Source organism: Malus sylvestris, chromosome 17 (genome assembly GCF_916048215.2).
Source record: "Malus sylvestris chromosome 17, drMalSylv7.2, whole genome shotgun sequence".
NCBI classification, from domain to species: Eukaryota; Viridiplantae; Streptophyta; class Magnoliopsida; order Rosales; family Rosaceae; genus Malus; species Malus sylvestris.
The window spans coordinates 16,180,972-16,189,320 of record NC_062276.1 but is presented as its reverse complement, the minus strand read 5'-3'; the positions used below and the strand labels follow the sequence as shown (position 1 = coordinate 16,189,320).

At 34.1% G+C, this 8,349-nt stretch overlaps 1 long non-coding RNA gene across 1 annotated transcript; it reads left to right on the top strand.

The window, feature by feature from the left end:
* The first annotated feature begins 791 nt into the window (after positions 1-791).
* Positions 792-2,306, top strand: LOC126612117 (uncharacterized). Its single transcript, XR_007618967.1, has 2 exons — positions 792-1,168; positions 2,097-2,306. It is a non-coding gene; the product is annotated as an uncharacterized LOC126612117 (long non-coding RNA).
* Positions 2,307-8,349: the final 6,043 nt, after the last annotated feature.

Sequence of the window (8,349 nt, the reverse complement as noted above, 5' to 3'; positions counted from 1 at the left end):
TGATAATTTTGTTTTACTACTTGAGAGATTTTGATGTAATGGGTGTGGGTGGGTGTGAGATGGGTAGGTACAGACGAGGAAGAGAGGAGGATAGGTGTGGGGAGGGGTACAGCTGGGAGGGGATGGGTGGGGAGGTAGAAGGGGGAGGGAATGGATGGGGAGGCAGAAAGGGAAGGGGAGGGGGCAGGTTTTGTCACACCCTGGACCCGGGTAGAAAATAAAAACTCGAACTCGAACTCGAATCTGAAACGTGAGTTAAAAACTAAATAATTAAAAGGAAATTGAAACAGGTTGGAAAATAAATTCCTCTTATAAAAATAACTCATGATTCTTAAACAAATCAAGAATTCTTTACAACCTACAATAAATAGATGAATAAACTTTCTATTCTCCAATCTAATCCGATCTCATCTAGCCTACTATCTTGAATGTAGTTTTGCTCACCCTATACATTTTAAACCTTGCAGGTTCAATACAAGATTAAAGAAGGGTGCTAGACGAGCTAAGGTTGTGTTAGAGGAGAGATTTAAGGATTTTGGAGTATATTTTTATAAGATAAGTTTATCTTTTTGTTTTTCGTTTTTACTTTTACTTTTACTCGCGCGCCGGGCGTGAGGTCATGTTTTTCCACCAACCCCGGGTCTAGGGCGTGACAGGTTTAGGGAGGAGTACAATTGGGAGGGGTGGGTGGGGACGCAAACGGGGAAGAGGAGAGGGATGGGTTTGGGGAGGGGTGGGTTGGGAAGGGGGAAGGGGAAGGGTTTTGGGAGGGGGCGGTGGGGAGGGGGAAGGTGACGGGTATGGGTACGGGGAAGGGAACCTTAAATTATTCTTCAGGATTAACGAAAAATTGTTGTTATAATCTTATGTTTTTGTTTTATTATAATTTGTTGTGTATATTATAAATTTTTCTAGACATAGGAGGTATATTTAGAAAAGTACAAATTTTTTTTATTTTTTAAAATAGATGCCTAGGCACAACACTCGCTCTAATCAACGAGTAAGTGTTGAATATGACGAACGATGTGGGTGTCCGGCATCCCCTTGAGTTCAGGCATTGTTGAATCACTCGATAGGTGTACTCATTTGTACTAAGTGCCCTATGACTACCCACAAATGGAAGTACGTCACCCACAATACAACACCCGACCTAATGGAAGAACTCTCGGTCAGTGTTTTATTTTTTAGAAAACTTCATTTTAATCCTTGGCAAAGATGACTTTTTGATTAAAACCATGAGTAAGATCAAAATCTAATTTTAGTCCCTTGATACATTAATAACCTCATTTATTAATTATATTTTTATTTTTTAATTATTTATCTTTTTCTTTCTAATTTTTAATGTATTAATTTTATTTCATTATAATTTTTATTTTCATTTCATTCATCGTAATATATTTTGTTGTGAACCTTTAGATAAACTAATTTTTGTCATACAATATATTTTGATGTACTTTATCTTCTTCATTTAGGTATATTAAATTCATTATAATATATTCCGGTGCATACATTTAGGTACACACATTTTGGTACATACATTTCGATACAAACATTTAGGTACATTAATTCAATATAATACATTTTCGGTACTAACATTTCAGTGCATACATTTCGGTACATACATTTAGGTACATTCATTTAATATTATTACATTTCGGTGCATATATTTAGGTACATACATTTCAGTACTAACATTTAAATATATTAGTTTAATATAATATATTTCGGTACTAACATTTAGATACATTAATTGAGTCTTTCAAGTTTGAAGAATGTTAAATAAAATTAATAAATTAAAAAACTCTTTTTTGGTCAAAAAATAAATTAAAATTTGTGTATTAATAAATTTAAATATTTAATGGGAGACATTAAATAAAATGCACACTAATTATTTTCAATTAAGGACACATTAGGGACTAAAATCAATATTTAATCTAACACCATGCTTTTTTTAAATTTTAATTTTCTTGAGGGATTAAAGTTCAAAAACCCCTTTATTTTTTCATATAATATTTTTATTAATTTTAATTATTATGTATATAATTACTAATTTATTATTTTCTTATAACTAACATTTGTTTTTTTGTCTATTTCAGACCGAGTTTAAAATTAACATGAGTATACCGCTTACCTCTGACTATGTTGATTGGCTATGGACAATAAAATTTAAAGAGTGGTTGTTCGAGCTACACACCTACTATTTTGAATACGGATGTCATGAAGAAGCTCTAAATCATCTGCCTAATGAACTTCAGATTTATAAGTGTAGTTTTTTTATTACTTTTATGAAAAATTTTTGAGGATTATTACTTCAATTAAATAAATGTCATTGGTATTTTAATATTAATATAATTTTTTTTTCAAATTAATATAATAATGTCTCATTAAATGGAGATTAAAAAAATAAACAAATTAATTAATCCAACATTAATATATTAATGTTGGATTAATTAATTTGTTTATTTTTTAAAATATTTTAATAAAATATTGCCCTACGAACCGTTCCATTGGCTATAATTGTGCTAAATCGACGAAAATGGAAGCAACGTATTAAATGTTAATTTTTTATATCCAACGAGAGTGGCCGCCGGGGACTAACTTAACCGATGAACATGTTGTCGGCCAATTCTTACATAATTTATTGAAATTTAAGATCAGTGAAATTGGCATTAGGAGAAATATCTTGTATAAAAAAAAAATATAATCGGCTGGATTGACTAGTCAAGTCCGCTAGTCAATTAAAATATATTTATTAGTTAATAAATCAAAGATTTAATAACCAATTTCAAATACCAAAAATTATCCTAGTCAGCAAGGCTTCAGTTCGTTCCAAGTTATTAATGTGTCAAGTGAGTATGATTGTGAGCACATACTAATTAAATATTCAAGTGATACATGTCGCATGTATACGTATGTGAGATATTTGACACAATATATATTACTTTGGGCACAAGATATTTTTGGCCGGAAAAACCCACCTTTTGGTTAAAAAAACTGGGGACTCTCCATTGAGTCCAATCAACTAGTATAAACAAGATTCTTACAAAGTACCACACATAGCTCAATTCTTAGACCTAGTCTACGGAGTAGCTTTACCTTTATACAACCTTGCCTTACATGAGATAGATTCCTTCGGTCTTCACGAAGTGGTAGCTTCTCCTGAGCTATTCACCTTGTGGCACCGAAAATGTGTTGTTTCCAATCTTCACAAGATGACAGCTCCTCTTGAACTTTTTTCTTGTGGCACCTAGACCAACACACAAACTATGCATATGATGATATGACAATGAGGCCATCTCCAACCAAAAGGGAGCCGAAGGGCCATTTTTAGCCCTATAGCCCTGCAAGATTTTTTTTTTTTTTAATGAACAGTGTCAGACCATATTTTATACCATTTTGAACCGAGGAGGCCAAAGGGTTATAGGCCAAAATATAGCCTTTTGACAAAAAAACTCATCTCCAACCGAATGGGACTATTTTTTAATATGTTCTATAATGAAAAGACCTTTGAACAATAACCAACCAATAATAAAAAAAGGTTGTACCCAGGGGTGGATGCATTAAGGGGCAAGGAGGGTCAGCTGACCCTCCGAACTCTTGTGAATCTCTATAGATAACTTGGGTGCTTCCCTTTTGAAGGTTGGAATTACCTTTCACACATTCGACAAAATTGGCAATTTATCGGCCAAAACATAATCCAAAGTCTAAAATTGGAAAAAAAAAATTTCTTGTATTTCACTGAGATCACCGTCAGTTACTGGGTTGCAGTCTTGCAGAGTATGAGGCCTTGTGCGATTCGAAAAGGACAACCTGAAACCCTATTTTTCTATTTTGGGAAGGACGTCATCTTGTATTATTTTGATACGTGGCATAATCTGTTGAGTCTAGAATCCTATCAGCACATTGAATGCAAGGCCTAATCGGATAAATAGTCCCTGTAGTGACAAGATAATCGGAAGATAGCCCTTATTTAAACCCTCGTGGTGCTAGTCTGTTAGCAAATTTAGTCCAAAAGTAATTTGTCCGATAAATGTTTGTTAATTAAAGGGTAAACATGTAATTTAACTTGTGCTCCTTTTTCTTTCTCGCCTCTCTAGTCTCTCTGTTACATACACTCTGCGGGATCAAACATACATTGTTTCTTCCACATTTACATTTCTTCAAGCACCACCCAAGAGAGAGAGACCTTACTGAAGAAACAGTCTCCAATCCGTCACTTCCCCTAATACTTTTCGAGTGGCATCTGCTATGAGTACCTAAAGCTCTCAACATTTCGAACCCTTTACCACAAACTTCGAGTGCCCTGAAATTTTCCAGGACTTTTTCGGGTTGACTCGTAATCCATAACCAGCGTAATCATCGTTTTCAACCTCAGAATGTGCTCTGCACATTTTGATATTTTTCTCAGTTTTAGCCGATTTCTTTGCTCCATGGCACCTCATGTGACCTCCCCAGACTCTGCCGCTCAAGAAGCCCTTTTTGCAAAGCTTGCACACATGCTCCATCGTCCTAACCAGAAAAGCAAACGAACCCAAATCCCAAAACCAAGGACTCCAATTTTCCGAGAAAGTTTGAATCTTTCCACCACATTCCAGAAAAACAAATATCAGAAAAAAGCTCAAGAAACAGAGGATGTTGAAAACCTAGATCAGAGATGAAGCTTTCTTGCTTCTTTCAAAAGTGATTGGAGAAGAATCACTTATTCTGGGTTTTGTAGAATTTGTGAGCAAGAGCAAGATCTGGGTCCCTAATCAAAACCTCTCTCTCCTGGGGAAGAAACGATTCAGATTTCAAGGTTTTGGTTTGAGCAGTAATGTCTCTCTCTCTCTCTTGGGTGGTGCGTGAAGAAATGTAAATGTTTGATCCCGCATGTAACAGAGAAACTAGAGAGGTGAGGAAGAAGAAGGTGCACAAGTTAAAGTACATGTTTACCCTTTAATCAACAGACATTTAATGGAAAGATTATTTTTGGACTAAATTTGCTAACAAACTAGCACCACAAGGGTTTAAATCCTAAGTTTTTTACTACGAGGGCTATCTTCCGATTACCTTGTCACCACAGGGACCATTTATCCTATTAGGCCTTGAATGCAATTACTCTTTCTTTTTTTCCTTTTTTATGTAGAAAGAATAATAATATTCATCCTTTTTGTAATTATATTTCAACAAATAATATACACTATGTTTTTTTAGTTGCTTGACTTTATGTTTTGTAGCTCCATTTCAATTTGTGTTGATAAATTGATGAAAGTTTTTATCTGAATGAGTTGAGTTTTGTGTGAGGAGTTGGTTTGTATGAATTTATAATCATGCGTATTTGCTAATTACATTGGTTTTGGTTATACTTGTTGCTACTGCTTCAGCCTTCAATGGAGAAAGCATTTTTCGCTATGAATATTTTGAAAGTCCATTGCGATATCGAATGGAAGATCAGTGGTTGAATCATAATGGTTTATATCGAGAGCAATGTTTTTTCTTCCATTGATAATGAAGGATAATTATAACTTGTATTGTTATTTGTTGCATAAATTACGAATGATGGAAACATAGTTTAATTTTAAGGTTATATGTCTAAGAAATATTTGTGAAGTTTTACATGTGACCCTCCAAATATTTTTTTTCTTGATCCGCCACTGATTGTACCAAAATCAATGTAACTAAATAGTTTAATGTTAGGTTTATCAAATAAATTAAACTTAATTACGTATATATGCAACATTCCACTGGACCAACCCCAACGATATTTTGGCTCTTGGTTGCATTATTAATTTTTTTTTTAAGCCCAACTTAAGGTTTAATTGTTAGTCCGTCGACATGCATGGTATAATTCTTTTTGCAAAAAGTACATAAGATAATATACTAAAAAAAGTAAATAATATAAAAAAATAATAATAAATATATATATATATATGATATTTTAATAGGCAATACTGGGGATGGGATTACTTGCAAAATATGCAACTAAAATGTTTATTTTGTGTACGAAAAGAAGAGATAATTAATTAATTAACTCTTTGCTAAATCTGCTTTAATTAATTAAGTTGATGCATCACTTAAGAAGAGGTTCTGCTGCAATGTGATTAAGCATGGAACTTGTCTGGTTTATGGGCCGCTGCATCAGGTTGGCTGGCTGGTTCATTTAAGCCAGACTGCTGGCCTGGTGTCTAATTTTTGGTCGGATGGCGCCTACAAATCTTTTGGCATAACCCTCAGTTGGAGAAGATGTTCATGTCAAAATAGACTATATTTTAGCCTATGTCCTTTTGGCCTTGTCAATTGGAGATGGCCTGATATGCAGATCTGGATTCAAATGTTCAGTCAGTTTCTCCAGTCAAACTGTTGAAGGAAGAAACTAGCAAGAATACAAAAATGGGTCAGTTTAAGGATTTTAAACTTAAATAACTTGACCACAAATTTAATGCAAAACAACAAAGACAATGCAACCCTATTCTTCAATGATTGGGTGTTTAATGCATGAAAAAATGGTTTTGCAACTAGGGTTTCATAAAAGAAGAAAAAAGAGGAAGGTGAAACCCCAGAAAAAATTAAAATTAACCCAACTAGGGATCTTAACGCCATAAGCTTTGGTTCGTTTTTCAACCCACAAAGGACACTTGTTAGGCTTCAAAACGATTTGAAAATATCAAGGGTGAAAAACAAACATTCCGCAAAAAGTTGTTAGTTAGCCCATGTGGGCATGTCTTAAATTATGTGCACAACTTGCTAGAAATCTGCATGCACGACTGACTAAACAACTATGCTAATCAGAATGTAACATGAATGTAGACATCAAATGCACATGCATGAACAAACCTTTTGAAGTGAGATGTGCCACATCCTTGAACATTTCTTTCTGCCATACAAAGCTCATAAACAGAGAAAGCCTAAGCTAAGATTGAGCATGTGGTACAATTAACAATGTTGACAAGGAAAGTCAAACCTAAAAGTCTAGACTTCACATTTAGGTTTTGCACGACCACCGACCTTTCGTCGATTGAAAAGTGTTTCGTCGGCCAAACGATGATCAACTCAATTTTTCCCTCCTGAATGTCATTATAATATTCGTCGGGCTAAATATTTTTAACCGAAAAAAGCTTATCTTCGTCGGGAAAAATCATTTACGACAGTATTGACACGACAATTCTTCCCGACGGAAGTTCATCGGGTTGCATATTTCGTGACGAGTGTTAGCTTTGGGGAACTATTCTTGTTCGTCTCTTGAGTTATTTTTTCAAGTAGTGTCTTGAGTCTTGAGGAAGTGCATATTTGTATGTATATGAGAGTTTTGAGTTATATTTGAGTGAGTTAAGTAGTCTTAAACAAAATAAATAAGGATAATATAATGTTTCTTTTAAGCAAATAATATAATGTTAAAATAAAAACTAAAAGAAGTTTATCTTCTTTTCTTGCTAGCAGAATAGTCAGGAAAATATGCTTCTTTATCTTAAAAAAATAATGAAAACTAAAATTAAAAATAAAATATGTTTATCTATCTTGTATATGAGAACAAAATAATATACAAATCAAAAAGTGAACATAAAGGAAGATAATGGGGAAAATTAATGTCAGCAAAGTGGGGTCATTTTAAATTTTAAAGAGAAAAAAAAAATATATATATATATATATAAAGAAAAAGTTGCAACAAAAAGCCCTCGCGAGTCATTTTCTTCACTGGGAAGACAGACGCCCTTGAAATTAGAAAATTTCACATCTGGGCAGCTCAAAAAAAAAAAAAACACCTACTGAACACTTTAGATGCGCCTCAGCCATAAGGTGCCCCCGACGAAGTTTAGGCGAGTTTTTCGCTAACTCTCACAAAACAGAGGCGATTTTACCCCACCCTGCCTCCAAACCGCATAGACACGCCTTAGGGCGAGTTTTTTAAAACATTGAACAACATATGCAAGGACTGAGTTTTTTGTGTTCTGCTAATATGGATGAAAAAAAATCCATGCATGAATATATAGACTGTTAGTTGTAATGCTTTCTTTACATTATCCATACAAATTGCTATGATTTTCTTTGTTAAAAAAAATACTAGGATTTTCCCATCAGTAGGGTGCAGATATGACATATTTGTTGAGTAGGCATCCTTGCATTCGAATGACACCTTTGAAGTGATAGAATCTACAAGACAATCAATCGGGATATAATCCTTTTGTCTACAGTCTTCACATATACTTGAATTTACACATGACAAGTATTGTAGACACAAGAAACTCACTTCAGTGACTAAACAGATAATCTCCGGCAATTAGATACATCAAATGAAAAATAATTGAGATTGTCAAATTGTTGATGACTGAGTGAGAACACTCGGCATTTGCCTAGAAATTGGCCGCAAAGAAA